The sequence below is a fragment of the Salvelinus fontinalis genome, chromosome 7 (assembly GCF_029448725.1).
Source record: "Salvelinus fontinalis isolate EN_2023a chromosome 7, ASM2944872v1, whole genome shotgun sequence".
NCBI lineage: Eukaryota > Metazoa > Chordata > Actinopteri > Salmoniformes > Salmonidae > Salvelinus > Salvelinus fontinalis.
The window spans coordinates 65570763-65589108 of NC_074671.1; the positions used below are offsets into that span (position 1 = coordinate 65570763).

The 18346-nt window shown below is 41.9% G+C and overlaps 3 protein-coding genes, 1 long non-coding RNA gene and 1 other non-coding gene across 7 annotated transcripts in view; 2 read left to right on the forward strand and 3 right to left on the reverse strand.

Moving 5' to 3' along the window:
* LOC129860172 (zinc finger protein 883-like) overlaps window positions 1-18346 on the forward strand; it is a 483924-nt gene that overhangs the window by 105814 nt on the left and 359764 nt on the right. The gene's annotated exons all lie outside the window — the stretch shown is intronic.
* Window positions 1-18346, reverse strand: part of LOC129860141 (oocyte zinc finger protein XlCOF6-like) — a 112719-nt gene that overhangs the window by 50807 nt on the left and 43566 nt on the right. The gene's annotated exons all lie outside the window — the stretch shown is intronic.
* Window positions 1-18346, reverse strand: part of LOC129860133 (zinc finger protein 250-like) — a 166044-nt gene that overhangs the window by 16451 nt on the left and 131247 nt on the right. The window lies entirely within an intron of this gene.
* On the forward strand, window positions 7624-12629 carry LOC129860221 (uncharacterized). 3 transcript variants are annotated; one of them, XR_008760319.1, is made up of 3 exons: window positions 7624-7953; window positions 10129-11602; window positions 11946-12629. It is a non-coding gene; the product is annotated as an uncharacterized LOC129860221 (long non-coding RNA). The 3 variants fall into 3 exon arrangements; XR_008760320.1 differs by having other exon boundaries at window positions 10145-11602; XR_008760318.1 differs by having other exon boundaries at window positions 7634-10276; window positions 11526-11602.
* LOC129860232 (U2 spliceosomal RNA) lies at window positions 13719-13901 on the reverse strand. Its single transcript, XR_008760328.1, has one exon. It is a non-coding gene; the product is annotated as a U2 spliceosomal RNA (small nuclear RNA).

Consider the following 18346-nt stretch of genomic DNA (forward strand, 5'->3'; position numbering starts at 1 on the left):
GTACTGTTTATATTTAGGTGCAGAAGCTCCACAATACTGTTGAGCTAATATTCTATAAAGAGGAACATGAGCTCAAACAGTAGAAATTTAAGGTGAACTTTTGTCCAAGTCAAGAACGGCTCTCATTTCAATAGATCAGGTAGGTGAGCATTGGCATCAAAACATTATTGCATTAACATTAAAACACAACGTTAAGATCACTTAATATATAGATTTACTAAATTCACATAAAATGACTCAAAAACCATGAAGTACAAGGTTAGTTTGTTTCAGGCAGCACTATGTATTATTTTCCTGAAGAACCGCGTCTTCGTTGTTTCAATCAAAACACAGTAGTATTTCCGTTCACACCATACTCAAATGTATAGATAAAGATAGAAACAAATGCATGTGTCTGAATATTAGTACACATGTAGAAAACCAACAAGCATTACATTCAGCTTCAAACCAGTAGCGCAACCGTAAAATGGTCTGCACCCACACTGCCTGCACTTTAGTCCGTTGACCCAGTCCGAGGCGGCGCCGCCATTTTACCAGCGTGTGAATTTTACACAAAACCGATAACATGCAGCTCAGAAAACTCAAATAAATGGATTGTTTATCAAAATTAACATGAGCAGAATATGTACATCCACTAAGACAAACCCAACGTCTCTAGTTACGTGACTTGTAAAATAGTATAACGTCACCACGTTCTTCACTCGGTTTGACACAAATATCAGATCAAACCTTTACCAAACGTGATAATAATTTAATGGATTTGTTAGCTAGCATGGAATGACATGTTTTTTTCGAAATTAGAAAATGGACACGTGCTATTACGTACCTGTACTAATAAAAGGAAACGAGCACAAAAGATACCTTCTTGACTGCACAGTTCTGGCGCTTTTTTTATTCTGAAGAATGGTGCGCGCCTGTCGGGAACTTCCTGTTCCCCCACTAACACCGTCCGTGCATTGTGGGATCCTTGGGCTGGCCCTGCCCTGTTACATGAGAAGGGGTAGCTGCTGCTCTGCTGCTGCTCCCGCCCTCTCCTCCTCCCAAATGTATTACTTGGGTCTCGGGATGATTGGGGCTACTCTCTGGCAGATGATTAAACGGGCGTCTGTATATAATTAACATTTCATTATTTATTTGTCCATATTTTTTCATTGTTAGAGTCCGGTTTAAGTTGTATTTTACTATTTTGATACTTTGTACATTGCAACTGATAAGCATTAACGCAGCAGTCGCAGTGCGAACTGCATTGCTACAAGTACGATGCCAGTGCCGGCGGTGACCAGGAGACCCATGTGGCGACGCACGATTGGCCCAGCGTCGTCTGAGTTAGGGGAGGGTTTGGCCGGCCAGGATGTCCTTGTCCCATACAGCATTTCCTCTGACGTTATTTTTGGGGGGTGGAGGGGTATAATTTGTATGCATACAATGTATAATAGTAATATTTAAAATTGCTGTCTGGTAATTTTGTATAAATTTATTTAAATTTGCATCTGTCCGCTTCTGTGGGGATTCTGGTAAGATGCCAGCAAAGCTGGCTCAATTCTGGTAGATGGAAACAGCCTGATGTACTTGGGCCGATTCTTGGCAGTCATTAATTCTGATTCCGGGCCGAGTCAATCAGTTCCGGCCCACCGGAAGAGGGCCGCTTCTGGGCCTATTCCTCATTGCGAAGTTGCTATATATTGGCAGGAGCTGGAACAAGCTGTGATACACGTCGATCCAGACCACCCCAAACAGGCTCAATGGGTGACATGTCTAGTGAGTATGCAGACCATGGAAGAATTGGGACATTTTCAGCTTCCAGTGATTGTGTACAGATCCGTCGGTGGATGAATGGCAGGACGATGGGCCTCGGGATCTTTTCATCGTACCTCTGTGCATTCAAATTACCATTGATAAAATACAATTGCGTTCGTTGTCTCCCATACCATAACCCAATGCTAGCATGGAGTACTTTGTAGACAACAGCAAACCGCTCCCGACACAACACCCTACACGTGGTCTGCAATTGGGAGGCTTGTTGGGCATACCGCTAAATTCTCAAAAACAACTTGGAGGCGGCTTATGGTAGAGAAATGAACATTAAATTATCTGGTAGCAGCTATGGTGCACATTCCTGCAGTCAGCATGCCAATTGCATGCTCTCTCAAAACTTGAGAGATCTGCTGCATTGGGTTGTGTGACATAACTGCACATTTTAGTGGCATTTTCGTTTTATATTTGTTAGGGATCCCCATTAGCTGCTGCCAAGGCAGCACCTTCTCAGCTACTCTTGTCCCCAGCACAAGGTGCACCGGTGTAATGATGATCATGCAATTTAATCAGCTTCTTGATATGCCACACCTGTCAGGTGGGCGGGTTATCTTGGCAAAGGAGAAATGCTCACTAATAGGGATGTAAACAAATTTGTGCACAACATTTGAGAGAAATAAGCTTTGTGTGTGTATGGAACATTTATGGGATGAAACATGGGACACTTTTCATGTCACATTTATATTTTTGTTCAGTACATACGGTATAGAAAATAAATAATACAAACTAAAATCAGCCTGCTTTTCTGTTCTAATCAGGTTCCTACACAGGCTCAGAAGGATCCTCTAAGGCTGGAACATTTTCTGGCGACAGTAGTCTGTGAAGTCTTGGAGGCCCAAAAACTTATCAGCTGCAGATATAATTATGTCCAGGAAGCTTGGCCCCAGTGATGTACTGAGCCGTTCGCACTACCATCTGTAGTGCCTTGCGGTCGGAGGCCGAGCATTGCCATAACAGGCAATGATGCAATAGGTTTTGTCATGCCTGCTTCACGGCTGTCTTGGTGTGCTTGGACCATGTTAGTTTGTTGGTGATATGGACACCAAGGAACTTGAAGCTCTCAACCTGCTCCACTGCAGCCCCGTCGATGAGAATGGGGGCGTGCTCGGTCCTCTTTTTCCTGTAGTCCATAATCATCTCCTTTGTCTTGATCACGTGGCATTTTCTTCACAATAAGTGTATCCAGATCACTTGATTGACGTACAACATTTGCAACTGGTTGCGTTGCATCCACCACCATATCTTCTTCAGAACTGTGGCTCCTTGCCCCTCTTCACTGCCTCCACATGGCAGATTTGCTGAACAGTCCTGATCCTTGACACCTCAACCTCTTTCACCCTAACAGGGCACTCTGGGAATTCAGGAATATGAGCCCCACCACAGTTGCAACATTTTACATTCAAACTCTTCAATGCCCCTCAAAAATGAAATGCTAATTAGCTGCTAATGTAGCGTTGTTCATCTCCGCGTCTACCGCTTCATAGTAATGTAAGTTATGTAAATTACTTGAATATGGCTTATTGTGAGGTCAATAACTATGTGCAATGAAACATTGTTTTCATTCAAACCAATTATAGCCGTAGCTCTAGTTTTCCTCATCTTCAGGTTCTCAAACTGAACAGGACATCAGTAGTCCGCTTGCACAGATATTTATATATAAAGTCTATTTATCTCAAATCAATGTCACGTGGTTAATCAAAATTATATCTAAAATAAAATTACACAAATCTAAAAGTAACTTCTATTGCCATTGCCAAAACTAGCTTACATAAAGCTAACAAATAAAAACAATCGCAGCCTGCAGGTAGAAAATATCCTGATGAAATAAATATCATATGAATCAAATTGGCTACACATGGCCTGTCTGCAAGAAACTTGAAACATTGTATCAACTATTCATTTGGTCTGGCCTGTGCTAGCAAACTTGCAACATTGTATAAAATATTTTGGGCCCTCAGTTTCCCATGACAGCGAGCTCCAGACAGACAGACGTAGGGATATTTTGCGCAAAGGATAAGAAGTAATTAGGTAGGCCTGTTTTATGACGTTTCCACCGGATCAGAGCATGACAGTTTTGGTGGTTATCAAAAGGGAGAGAGCTGGACATTTTCAAATAGGCTACGTTGAGGAACTATTATCATTCTCAATGGATGTAGAAACAGACTTCACATACTTGCTGTTTGAGCTGAACATTTTTATATTTGAGAAACTCCACAGTGACGGTGAGTTAAGACAATCAGAAATAGTATCAGATCCCCAAATGGGCACATTTATAGGCCTACATTTACACAGAGGCCAGCTAGCCTATAGGACTACTTCAATGAGTAATCAGGTGTGTGTCCTTACTCAACATTGACAGGAGTGCATTAAACAAAACACAATGAATAAATTGACAACTCGTAAATGGAATGAAATACACCAAAACTTCTCACAAGTGTAGCCTAGGTTGTGTGCTCTGCAAACAATGTGTCCACTCCTACAATGACAATGGTAAGACTGTAATAATAATGTATTGAATGCATTACCGTAACCAAACAAACATTGTAGATTAGAAATTATGGTGATAGTGGTGTGCCATTCCCTCCGCAATGGACGAGTCCACTCAGACAGGCAATGGATTAGTCCACTCAGACAGACAATGGACTAGCCCACTCAGACAGACAATGGACTATCCCACTCAGACAGCCGTGAATCAGACAGATGGCTCATGTGCCATACATTTTTATATATATATACTGTATAAATATATATTTGCCACTGCTTGACTAAAAAAAGCTTGGTTGACCAACAGCCTATCTATCGACCAAACAATCTACCAGTTGACTAAAAGGGGTCTCAGTCCTAAAAGCGTTTCAACAGTCAAAGGCAAAAAGAATGAAAATTATTAGTATTTTCATCCTCCTCTCACTCATTTCAACTATACAGACTCATCTCAACTATACAGACTCATTTCATAGAACTTTAAAACACTGGCAGTTTGTCACTTCACTTCACTTTAGTCACTCCAGATAACCCAGTTGTTCAGGGATGTGATGTCAGAATTACAGAAGTCAACCTATCAATAGAAAGGGTTATAACTTAAGGAGGTCTAATTTACAGATAGATAGAACCTGCTCTTACCAATCTTCTCCATCTTTAATGTTGGCATTCAGCTCCAGTGTTTGACTGCAGTCCTCCAGCTTCACTGATGCCATCTCTGGATCCTGCGGTGCAAACTGGGCCTCGCTGTCACAATCAGGACCCAGTGACTGAATGCTTGGACTCCGTGTGGAAGGAGAGAGGCAGGCTGGGTTATTCCTCACTGTTGATGTTACCGCCCTCAGACTTAATCTGAGTCGGCCTGAAGTAATAAAGAGAAACGGATACAAAAGTTAGTCTTGACAGTTCTGGCACTTTCTTTATTCTCTAAAAATATTGTTTATATTTAGCTGCAGGAGCACCACAATACTGTTGAGCTAATATTCTATAAGAGGAACATGAGCTCAAACAGTAGACATTTGAGGTACTGGTACTCAGCTCCAGTGAGCTCCTGTCCAAGTCAAGCACTGATCTCACTTCAATAGATCTGGTAACTAAGCATTGACAAAACATTAATTAATTCACATTAGACAAAGTATACACTTTAAATCAGGCTACACAACTTAAATGCACTTAATCTATAGTAGATTTCCTGAATTCACAAATGCTTCAAAAAACATTTAGTACAAGGTTGTAGTATGTTGTAGGCAGCACTATGTACTATTTTCCTGAATAACCTTGTCTTCACTGTATTATTCCAATCAAAAACCAATAGTATTTCCGTTCACACCATAGTAACATTTATAGATAGACAGAAACAACTGAATGTCTCTGAATATTAGTTCACATGTAGAAAACTGATAATCATTACATTTAGCTCCAAAACAGTAGTGCAACCGTAAAATGGTCTCTATCTGCTGAAACCTCACTGCATGCACAGAAGTGCGTTGATGCAGACCAAGTGGGAACAGCCATTTTACCATCTTGTGAATTTTACACAGAACCAAAAACGACATGTAGAACGAACCTAGAAATCTCAAATAAATTGATCCTTTATGAAATTACCTTGGCGAAATTATATACATCCACTCAGACTAACCCAAAATCTCTATTTGACCTGTAAAAAAAAGTGATGACGTTCACTCATGCGGTTTGACAGAGAAATAGCACATACAACCTTTATCAAACGTGATAATAACTTGACGTATTTGTTACCTAGCATGTTATGACATGTTCTTTCGATATTAGAACGTGCTATTACATACCAGTAGTAACACATTTGAAACCGTCTCGGCTGTACAATTCTGGTGTATCTTTTATTCTGAAGAATGATGTGCGCCTGCGCGGAACTTCCTGTTCCCCCACTACAAGATTCTAAACCCAGAGACGTAAAAACGCGAGACTTCCAGAGAACGCTTGCGAAGCAGACCAAGCCTGGGTTTGAGAAGTCAATGAGAGAAGTGAACAATTCTGACACTTTTGCAGCGGCTAATGGGGATCCTAATAAATACCCAAAATATTCGTTCGGCACACACTTGAAACATGGCCATTATTTTTATCAATTTCATAACTGCAGTGGTTTATTCACAATAGCTCTCACTGCGTATCTTACATATCTCAGATTCACATGAGTAGGCAGACACTCTTCACTCGAAACTGCAGATATGACACATTTTATCGGTGCCCTGCTCCGAAAAACAATGCTCTCTCCTTCTGCGACGCATGAAATGAAAACAAAACCACTACTGGTCACTCTGACTGACTCTACCTTTCCTAATGCCTCCTTCTGACATCAAATTATCTTCCAAAAATACATAATTGTTGATGATGTCTTACATCAAATGTCTTTCATACATCTGACATTGCCTTTGTCTCCTGAGCGACCAGTCGGCGAAACATTCCCCCATTTCAAGTAAAGAAAATTGACTTGCGATCTCCGCATTCTGACAAATATATTAGGTTGCCGTGTTCAGAGTTTACCAATGAATGTGATTATAATAGTCTATTAGGGAGGAATGAAAGAGACAACTTGCGCCATTCAAACAGGCCCTCGTCTTTTCTACACTGCGTGCAAGTTTGAGCCCAGCCCTAATCAATTGTCAGCCCCTGAGAAGGAGAACTTTAACCAAACTTATCTTGTAAATTGCTTTTTGTCTTTGATAGACACGGAAAAGCAAACACATTCATCCACTTCTAAATTATTCTGAATAAATGTAATAAATTATCATTATTACTGCACAACACAAAATAACCACCATTGGTTAGTGATAACCGGTGGTTTGAGCCCTGAATGCTGATTTAGTTGCCGTGGGGAACCTGTAAGATGCTCCAGATCTATTAGTCTTTTCTATAACTTACTGTGTTTATTTTGGTGTTACAGCTGCAGTCAAGAAATGGAACAGCAAGGCCACTGACCATGATGTTCGGAGAGCTGTGGCAGACCACCTCAAGCATGCTCGTGGTAGAGTCGGGGGCGATGGTTTCCACGTCGCGGTGGTGGTGAGGGCCGTTGCTAACGCAGCAAATATCTATAATGTTTATGGATAATTATTCAATGTATATAATTATATTCGTTTGAACTGAACTGTATTTTGTCTGTTATCACTGTACTAGATAGTATTCTTAGACTGAATGTTTTGTGCAAATACTGGACTAGTGTGATTGTTATTTTTTTTAAATTAGACATTTTTTGGGGTTACTGCGTCCATGTGTATAGGCTTCAAGTACATTTAAATTATGTACTTTGCAAGTCGTTAAAATAATGACCTGAAAAATACTTATTTTCAACCAAAACGGGCCGTAGACGGACGTCTTTTTATATGCGTCTTTTCAACGATGTTACGTATTTTCAATGCCGTGAAAAAGAGGTCTTTTCAACTTTCAACCAAAACCGAACGGGCATAGTCGTCTTTTTAAAGACAGTTTGCTGGGTGGGCAGCTTGCTCAGATTCTGAATAAATTTGTGTCCATTTCTTTCTAGCTGGCAAACTAAGTGAGCTAGACTTTGTTTGGTAATTCCATATGTCGATAACATCGTTTGTTTGTCACTGGTATGGGATATATCCTAAACCTAGACAGTGATAGCAGCAAGCGAAAACCAGCGAGAGGGGGGAGATAATTCAGGTACTGTTTCATCTGCTGCTGGTTTGATAACGTTTTTCCACATGCAATTGATTAAATGAGATTTGTATTCTCTAAAGATTGTAATTGTGTTCATATCTGATGAATTTTGAAGAAAAATCCTCACAGCCGTTTTCCACACCTAAATGTGAACTACAATTTGGTGCGCACCCTTTTACTATGTACAGTAGGCAGTAAGCTTCCCATGTGTCATCAAAATTACGATCTTGTGCTAGTGGTTTATATATGGGGGGAGTATAAATTGTACAATTGTAAACGAATAAATAATGGTTCAGGTTAGAACCCATGTATATTAGTTAATATACTGCACCAACTACATAAATATATGATCGGGTCCATTGTCTTCTATTTGGACTTTAAAACGCAGACAGCGCCGCCATTTTACCAGCTCGTGAGATTTTTTGTTTGATACACAAAACCAATAACATTAAACGAACTCAGAAATCTCAAACAAATTAAATATTTTTTAATTACCTTGACGAAATTGTGTACATTAAGTCAGACAAACCCAAAATCTCAAGTTATATGACTTGGAAAATCGTTTTCATCACGACACAAATTTAACATAAGAAACCAGGCAATCCCTTGACGGATTTGTAACCTGTCATGTTATGACATGTTCTGTCGATTTTGGATAGCACGTTTAAACTATTACCTACCTGCAGTAATAATTAGAAACGGAGACCAAAAGCATCGTCTTTAAGGCACAGATTCTGGACAATGGTGCGCGGCCATAGAGATAGATAGAGGACTCATCTTTGTATCTGTGTCATTATAGCGTCTGTGACAGAATTCGCAGCGGCATTGAGGGGATTCGATTAATCTGGCCTGGGGTCCCGGACAGGCGTGTTTAGCACGGGGTAAAAGTTGATGGCATTCATTTTGGTTTTGGCCAGGTGCCACATTCAAAGCCCACAGCTAAACAAAGGTGATGTAATTAAGCACTTGGAGAAATGAGTAGGATTCTGTGTTTTCACATGAAAAAGTTATTGCTTTTGATAAAATGATTTATCTGCCTTCCCAATGAAACCTGGTTAAAAAAAAATCTATCAAATATTTGATGGAAAAGAGATGTTTCTGGATGATGCACCTTGTTGACAAAATGACCGAAAGGCACAGATTACTGTTGCTATTTGAGAAGGGCGCTAACCTCTTGCCACATTTGCCTGTTCACCGTTTACATCACAGGCCATAAAACGGTGCCCTGTGGCTCAGCATAATTGAATCCGCACATTCTCCATTTGAAGCAGTACATTTTCTTTACAATTGGCTTATCCCTACTGATGAGCCAGCTGGAGATTCCAACAGGGTCAGGAGGGATCAGCCAATGAAGTTGGAAATACCACCCAGTTGACTACATTAAAATGGTGGAAGCCAGCAATGCATTGAGTTATAATAAGAACGAGAGACAGCCTCCAAGATGGCCGACCGTTGTTTTAAATGTAATCTACTCACGGTCAGATACGCCTATTCAAGGAGGCTGACATCTTGCTAGTTCTGGATTCAGGAGCCCATTAGTAAATGCCAGTGACGGTCTGCCGTTTAAGACAAGTGAGGACAGGTTTTTTTTTTTAAATGAGCATGGCCTTATTTCTATACCAGCATATTGGATGACTATCGTTCATATGCCATTCACCCAGCTCAATGTAACATCAATAAGTTTAGGCTACTACATGATACTCTAATTTTCCCTATACCCATCAAGAGGTTGCTACTGTAACCGATGTGAAATGGCTAGCTAGTTAGCGGTGGTGTGCGCTAGCAGCCTTTCAGTCGGTGACGTCACTTGCTCTGAGACCTTGAAGTAGTGGTTCCCCTTGCTCTGCCTTTGTGGCGCGATGGGTAAAGATGCTTTGTGGGAGACTGTTGTTGATGTGTGCAGAGGGTCCCTGGTTCGAGCGAGGGGACGGACGTAAAGTTAAACTGTTACACTACAACCTAGCCTATGAATGAAAGTTTACAATGTAGGTGCACAGGTCGAGAGGAATTTGAGTGATCATGGTAACATTGACACATTCAATACCGCCTTGCACACTCTTGCCTGTATCTAGCTGATCTAGGGTGTAATCATTAGTCCAACAGTTGCAAACAATTGGACAAATTTTTGACAAATTCCGGTATGTTTGTTTGTCTTCGTTTCGTTTGCTTCCATTTAAGGAACGTTTTTCAACAGAATCGGCGGAATGAATACACCCCTGATCACACACAAACAGTAGATCCTGGACTATCCATTCACTTCAGTCAGTCTCATCTTCCAATGTCAGGAATCCATCACATTGAATGAGCAGGTCCTGGATGAGAGTGCGTGAGTGATTTCCATTGTTTTTCCTTCTGCATGCAGCACAAGCTCTTCCATGTAATAGCATGAAAATAAAACGTTAATAACTTTAGCTGTGATTTGTGGGGGGGGATAAAAAAAAAATCGGTCTTGAAGACAATTCATGGACAAATTAAAAAAAAAAAAAAAATTTTTTTCGATTGATATTTTTAGAACAAAGGTGATAACGACATTGTCTTTTTTGGAATTTTGAAAATTGTCTTCTCTATTTGAAGTATCTTTATGGAAAGGTGGCATCCTATGACGGTGACACATTGAACGTCACTGAGCTCTTCAGTAAGGCCATTCTACTGCCAATGTTTGTCTATGAAGATTGCATGGTTGTGTAACTCGATTTTATACACCTGTCAGCAACGGGTGTGGCGAAAATAGCCGAATCCACTCATTTGAAGGGGTGTCCACATACTTTTGGCAATGTAGTGTATAAACAGTAGCCTATAGACCTATATAAATGTTGAAATACATTTAATTGTCAATCAAGTGAGTTCTGTTTTGCTACTTGTAGGCTACTGTCTGTAATGTGTCTCAATAGACACTGAGTGTACAAAACATTAGAAACACATTAATACGGAGTTACACCCCCTTTGCCCTCAGAACAGCCTCAGTTCATCGGGGCACTCTTTGGGCACTCTACAAAGTGTTCTACAGGGATGCTGGCCCTTATTGACTCCAATGCTTCCCACACTTGTGTCATTATGGCTGGTTGTTGGCTGAATTCACTGTCGTGCTCATGGAACCATTCCTGGACAATCCTAGCCTTGAGGCATCGGACTTTTTCCTGCTGAAAAAAATATATTTGCAGATGGATAAACTGCTGCCATGAAGGGATGCACCTGGTTGGCAATGATGTTTAGATATCCTGTGGTATTCAAACGTTGCTCCACTTTTATCAAGGGCCCAATATGTGCCATGAAAACACCCCACACCATCACTACCAGCCTGCAGTGTTGACACGAGGCATGATGGATGCATGTACTCATGTGGTTTTCAAGATGGAGCCGATATACATGGACACCCTGTTCCTTGCTGCTAAGCAACTTTGTAGTATTTATTTTGGGGGGAGGGGTTATTTCTTGCATTATTAGTTTAGAACGTTTCTTGCCTCATTACCTACAGCTGAAAATAACTTTTGGTTATTGGATCGGCGGTCACTCACCAGCATTTCAACCTGAAATACAACTTTCCTGAATTGGATCCTTTGTTTGTACCCCATGAGGCAATTCAACTGATCCCAGGTGCTGCTCCAGGGCGCCGCAGACTGAGAAGAGGTGTGGACTTTTGGTTCGACTCACGGTAGGTTTTGACCAGAAGCAGGCACGAAGATAGTCAAGTAAGTCAGCCCACTGTGTGTAGGCTGATGAGCTGCTCGCTAGCAACTTTACATACTAGAGTGAAGTTAAATATCATCAGCTAGCTAACGCCATATTAGCTTGTTATGTTAATGTTCACCTATTTATCATTGTAAATTAAAAACTCATAATCCAAATGCGTTTGTAGATAACAGCAATGGAAGAGGGTGAAAGGATTTTCTGCTCCAGCTGTCAGAAAAGGAAAACTATGAAGACAGAGAGATAATAGTCAGGGCTGTCTAATTGGAATATAATGAAGCCTGTTTCTTTGTGATGTCTGTCCTCAGATATGGAGAGCTGTGAAAGCCTGTCTGCAGATGGAGAGGTCCCAGTGAAGGTCCCAAGAGACTGTCTGCAGGTGAAGAGGTCCCAGTGAAGGACCAAGAGACTGTCTGTAGATGAAGAGGTCCCAGTGAAGGTCCAAGCTGTCTGCAGATGGAAAGGTCCCAGTGAAGGTCCCAAGAGACTGTCTGCAGATGAAGAGGTCCCAGTGAAGGTCCAAGAGACTGTCTGCAGATGAAGAGGTCCCAGTGAAGGTCCAAGAGACTGTCTGCAGATGAAGAGGTCCCAGTGAAGGTTCAAGAGACTGTCTGTAGATGAAGAGGTCTCAGTGAAGGTTCAAGAGACTGCAGGCACATCCTTGTGGGCCATAGGATTTGTGTGTATTATTGTTGGGCCGGAATAGAAGTCTGCTCACCCAGTAGAGCAGGGAGTGGATCAAGGTTGGCCACCTCTGGTATGTATATTTTAGTTTTTCTAAAAATAATGCTTTAGTAATAATAGCATACTTACTAAGATGTCTAACATTTACAAACAAGTTAGCTTATTTGTACATTGAAATTACATGTTGATTCATTCCATTTTTATGAATTGTTAAACTTGTTTTAATTGTAACGTAAAAACATTATTCAAGATGAACTAGTGTCAATGTCCATTAATTACAGATCAGAATTCTACAATAAAAAGGTGTGAAGGGGATCTGTCTCTAATTTGTCTGTGTTTCTGTCTCAAATGAACATGACCTTTTTGTCCAGTTGTAATCTCTCTGAGAGGTTTTATTTGATTGTCACGCTGTCTCAGTTTATCATCCATTTAGCTGCTTATCATAATGGCATGCATTACCAATGCAGCCATATGTCTACAGTATGATGGCATTACTGGCCTAATGGACATGTGCAATCAATGTGCCCCTTGTCATTATACATCAGCAGCAGACAACAGCTAAACTCACAGAATTTTCATATTGTTGAACTGTTCGGACAGTTGCTCCCTGATTAAATAGTACAAGAGTACACCCTGCTGGACAAAAAAGCTTACTGCACCTGGTATTGCCAGGCAGCGAAGCATACAAGTACTAACCAGGCCCGACCCTGCTTAGCTTCCGAGACCAGGCGTATTGAGACTGGTATGGCCGTAAGCCAGTGACTTTATTGTGTATATATGATATGTAATAATGCCGTAAGTGAAGGAATAACTCTTACTACACTATATCAAGTTTATGTCACTTGAAAAAGTGCAGTGTGAAATCATTGAAATAGAATCAATGGGATAAATAGACATAGTTACTTTAACACAGGCAGATGGGTCATATATTTGAGTCTGGTGAAAATAGCAGGCCGATCAAATAATGACTTCAGACAAATACATCAGATAACGTTACCGGTATGTGAGGCAGTCCATGTTACCAGTACATGACTTTAGCACATTTCATAGTTTGAACTGTATAGTCTTCTTGTGTATATATATATCCAATCATAACCATTTTTATAACTACTTTATTACTTAGCTATTTGTGTATATTTTTGATCGTGTGTATTGCACTGTTGAGGAGAGGTTGCAACTAAGCATTTCACTGTACCGTTTGTGACGAAAACTTTTTTTTAAAGATTAACGCACCATTCACATCAGCTATCAAAGTCAATATAACGGTGACCGACTTGACCAGCAGTATCTAGCCATCACTGACACTAAAATGAACTTGTCCAATGTGAAAATACAATATAGATTATAATCCTTAAAAATGTAAAACTAATCAACGCCTGATTTATATTTACAACGACAGGGGGTGCACCGTTCCTGGAGGTACTGCAATACCAGGTCGATGCGTGGAGTGGACGGAGCAAGCCCCTATTCCATCTCCCTATTCCAAAAATCAATTTAATATATGGTCCCCAGATAGGGGACGTATCAGATATTAAACTGATAAGAACAGATTTTTTTTTTTTTTTTTTTGGAAAAAGAATTTTATTTACATTTCTCATTGAAATACAATTACATAATCAGCGTCAGGAATAACCACGTTCGAATGTTACAAAGTAACACAGTTGTAGGTTCTAAAGTCACGTGGTTATCCGCCCACCAATCAGGAATGAGAGAAAGCATTGTTCAATTAAAACCATATTAACAGCGAAATTGGAATAATAATTTATCACGGGTGGGGTGGAAACAATTTGAAGATAATAATATTGACATAAGATTTGATCTTGTATCAAATATCTCTGGTAGCGTTGCTGCCACAATGGAACAGAAGCAATTGTACACTTGGTGGCACCAGAGTTCCACCAACCGTCCCTTTTTCCAAGCTGTCCCGTGTGGTACATCAAAATGCATTTGAATGTTGAACCACTTGACTTCAATACATCATCAATGCAAATAATGTGAGCAATAAAAGTAGCCTATGCATTTTTTTTCTTGTAGAGCGTTGTATGATAAGGCCTTTGTGAAGAAGCCTTCATAAAGTTGCCCTCCTAAATTACTCGAGGCCAAACTTCAACGATGTCCATCCATGGCACTGGACTGCAGTGAGAGCTAGGCCAGAGCGGCTGTGGTCCTGGCTGCCTAAATGTTTCCTCATAATAAACATGCCACTTTTGAGGCTTACTTTTACAATTAGGCTTACTCAGTCACTACTATCACCACTATCAAAAGGAACAATGTATTTTTACCTCTATATTATATATTTTATTAAGAATTAAGTTTTTATAGACATTTACCAAAACCTATTACTGTGTTGATAATTAATTTGAAATAATGATCGTGTTTTTAATGTATATAAGATAACATTAAACATGTATAAGGAGGGATCGAATTTGGACTTCAGAGATGTCAAGGGTTCAAACTGTAGAACCCAGTTCCTACATTTTAATATAAAAATGATTTGATCAAACAAAACTATGCTACATACAAATCAGAGCGAGATTCTGAACATAAGTACATTATTTACCTTCAGGGAGGAATGTATTAAGCTCTGGTGTTGTTAGTGACATGGCACGAGGGGCTAAGGTGGTGAGCCAGTGACGGCTCCCCCATGGGACGGTTGCCAAACCCAGATTCCAGCATATTATGCATGTCCAGGCTTGGGGTACCCTTAGAAAAAATCTGGGGAGCAGTTCCTGTCACGCCCTGATCTTGGAGATCTTTTTATGTCTCTATTTTGTTTGGTCAGGGCGTGAGTTTGGGTGGGCATTCCAAGATGGCGTAGCAGTCAGATGTCCATTGTCCTCGTCTTGTCCCGTGTATATATATTTTATATATTTTTCTTCGCATATCTTTTAATATATATATTCTTTTCTTCTTAACTCAACTTCAAAACACTCTCCTGCAACCCACCTCACCAAATGTGGTGCGGATCTGTTTTTTTTTCTTCCTCAAAAGTATTATTCACCTCGTATCCAAAATCTACAACAGAAGCTAACAAGCTAACCAGAAGTTAGCCAGCTCACAAGCTAACGTTAGTAGTTCAGCTAACCACAGCTAGCGCTCATCAGCTATCCTTTAGCTCGGAAAACTATTGCCAGTTTTGTACAATGCGACTCAGACCAGAGCATACCAGACCTATTTTCTCTCCATATCCCCGGATTTTTACCTCAAGCTCTGGACATTTACACCTGGATCTTGCAGCTAACTAGCTGCTATCCGAGTGAGTATCGGCTAACATCAATTCCGGAGCAAACACCAATTATCCCGGAGCTATCTAGCTGAAGAGTTCCATCAGCCACTCCTGGGCTACAATCACCTATCCGGACCCGTTTTACTGCCGATGCGGAGCCCCACCGGGCCTTCACGACTGGGATACCGACGTTATCTGCCCGAGGGAGTATTTCAACCGGCCCCTCCATCGCGACGTAACCTGAACGTCCATATACTAACTGCGGCCCGCTAATCGTTAGCTGTCTTGAGCATATCGGCTGCTATCTGAACAGGTCTATCGAACAATCTTCTTAGGCCACTATAACTATTTTGACAATTGGATTGGTCCCCTCTACCACACGGAACCCCACTAATCTACCGACGGAATTGCACGGCGTGGCTAAAAACAGACCTCCATCTTCTGCTAGCTTGCTACCCATGACTAGCTGTCTGAATCACGAAGCTAGCACCAGTTAGCAAACACAATTCTACAACTCACAACCTCTCTTTCGCCACCGCCATCCGGCTTGGATTCTCTGTCGACACGACCACGTCTGGTCTGCGGACAAATACCCCATCCGCTGTGCCCTCAACCGGCCTCCGTCTGAGCAGACCCCCTCCGTCTGAGCAGACCACCCCCCCGGGCTACTAACTTTAAACGCCGCGGGCTAGCTTAGTGGAGGCCTCACTACTCCATCTACGGCTGCCCCCTGGACACTATGATCACTTGGCTACATAGCTTATGCCTGCTTGACTGTCCATTAATTCACGGTACTCCATTCTGTTTATTTGTGTTTTATCTGTCGGCTCTGTGCCTTAACTCAGGATCTGTGTGTAGTTAATCCGACCCTCTCTGCCCAGTCGTCGCCATTTTTACCTTCTGTTGCTGTGTTAGCTGACTAGATGCTGTTATCTGACCTGCTGTTTTAGCTAGCTCTCCCAATCATGACCTGCAATCACTTTATGCCTTATTGTATGTCTCTCTCAAATATCAATATGCCTTGCATACTGTTGTTCAGGCTAGTTATCATTGTTTTGGTTTGCAATGGACCCCGTAGTTCCACTCTCCGTACCTCTGATACCTCCTTTGTCCCACCCCCCACACATGCGGTGACCTCACCCATTGAGACCAGCATGTCCAGAGATACAACCTCTCTTATCATCACCCAGTGCCTGGGCTTGCCTCCGCTGTACCCGTGCCCCACCATACCCTGGTCTGCACATTATGCCCAGAATCTATTCTACCACGCCCATAAATCTGCTCCTTTAATTCCTTGTCCCCAACGCTCTAGGCGACCAGTTTTGATAGCCTTTAGCCGCACCCTCATCCTACTGCTCCTCTGTTCCTCGGGTGATGTGGAGGTAAACCCAGGCCCTGCATGTCCCCAGTCACCCTCATTTGTTGACTTCTGTGATCAAAAAAGCCTTGGCCTCATGCATGTCAACATCAGAAGCCTCCTCCCTAAGTTTGGATTACTCACCGCTTTAGCACACTCTGCCAACCCTGATGTCCTTGCCGTGTCTGAATCCTGGCTTAGGAAGGCCACCAAAAACTCTGAGATGTCCATACCCAACTATAACACTTTCCGTCAAGATAGAACTGCCAAAGGGGGAGGAGTTGCAATCTACTGCAGAGATAGCCTGCAAAGTTCTGTCATACTTTCCAAGTCTATGCCCAAACAGTTCGAACTTCAAATTTTTAAAATTAATCTCTCCAGAAATAAGTCTCTCACTGTTGCCGCCTGCTACCGACCCCCCTCAGCTCCCAGCTGTGCCCTGGACACCATCTGTGAATTGATCGCTCCCCATCTAGCTTCAGAGTTTGTTCTGTTAGGTGACCTAAACTGGGATATGCTTAACACCCCGGCAGTCCTACAATCTAAGCTTGATGCCCTCAATCTCACACAAATCATCAAGGAACCCACCAGGTACAACCCTAAATCCGTAAACATGGGCACCCTAATAGACATTATCCTGACCAACTTGCCCTCCAAATACACCTCTGCTGTCTTCAATCAAGATCTCAGCGATCACTGCCTCATTGCCTGTATCCGCCACGGGTCCACGGTCAAACAACCACCCCTCATCACTGTCAAACGCTCCCTGAAACACTTCTGCGAGCAGGCCTTTCTAATCGACCTGGCCCGGGTACCCTGGAAGGATATTGACCTCATCCCGTCAGTTGAGGATGCCTGGTCATTCTTTAAAAGTTACTTCCTCACCATATTAGACAAGCATGCTCCGTTCAAAAAATGCAGAACCAAGAACAGATATAGCCCTTGGTTCACTCCAGACCTGACTGCCCTCGACCAGCACAAAAACACCCTGTGGCGAACTGCAATAGCATCGAAGAGCCCCCGTGATATGCAACTGTTCAGGGAAGTCAGGAACCAATACACGCAGTCAGTCAGGAAAGCAAAGGCCAGCTTTTTCAAGCAGAAATTTGCATCCTGTAGCTCTAACTCCAAAAAGTTCTGGGATACTGTAAAGTCCATGGAAAACAAGAGCACCTCCTCCCAGCTGCCCACTGCACTGAGGCTAGATAACACGGTCACCACTGATAAGTCCGTGATAATCAAAAACTTCAACAAACATTTCTCAATGGCTGGCCATGCCTTCCACCTGGCGACTCCAACCTTGGCCAGCAGCCCCGCCCCCCCCGCTGCTACTCGCCCAAGCCTCCCCAGCTTCTCCTTTACCCATATCCAGATAGCAGATGTTCTGAAAGAGCTGGAAAACCTGGACCCATACAAATCAGCTGGGCTTGACAATCTGGACC